Here is a 669-nt window from a genome sequence, read left to right on the forward strand (position 1 = left end):
TTTTTGTTTGTATCTTTGGGTGTTGTTGCAGTCAGAGTCAATGGGTAGGTATATGTTAGTTAAAAGTATGTGGGAAATTGATTGCCAGGAAATTTAGGACCAACAAATGGAGGTACTTTTTCATACAACTTTTTCATACATACTTTTTCAATCAACTTGTGGAATTCTCTGCCACAAGATGTGGTGACAGCCAATAACCTGGATGGCTTTAAGAGGGGTTTGGAAAACTTCATGGAGGAGAAGACTATCAACAGCTACTAGTCGGAGGGCTAAAGGCCACCTCCAGCCTCAAAGGCAGAATGCCTCTGAATACCAGTTGCAGGGAAGTAACGCAGGAGAGAGGGCATGCCCTCAGCTCCTGCCTGTAGACTTCCAGAGGCATCTGGTGGGCCACTGTGTGAAGCAGGATGCTGGACTAGATGGGCCATGGGCCTGATCCAGCAGGGCTGTTCTTACGTTCTTATGCTATGGGTACAATCGTTCTGAAATGAATGATATGAAACTTAGTTAAATGGGGCAAGAACAGGGTGAGTTTGTTTGTTTGTTTATTAAATTTATACCCTGCCCAAACTTACGTCTCTGGGCAGCTAACAACAAATTAAAACACATATAAAAGTTAACAGTTCAGCAGATAACATATAGAAGTTAAAACAATACAATAATTTAAAA

This window comes from Hemicordylus capensis, chromosome 5 (genome assembly GCF_027244095.1).
Source record: "Hemicordylus capensis ecotype Gifberg chromosome 5, rHemCap1.1.pri, whole genome shotgun sequence".
NCBI classification, from domain to species: domain Eukaryota; kingdom Metazoa; phylum Chordata; class Lepidosauria; order Squamata; family Cordylidae; genus Hemicordylus; species Hemicordylus capensis.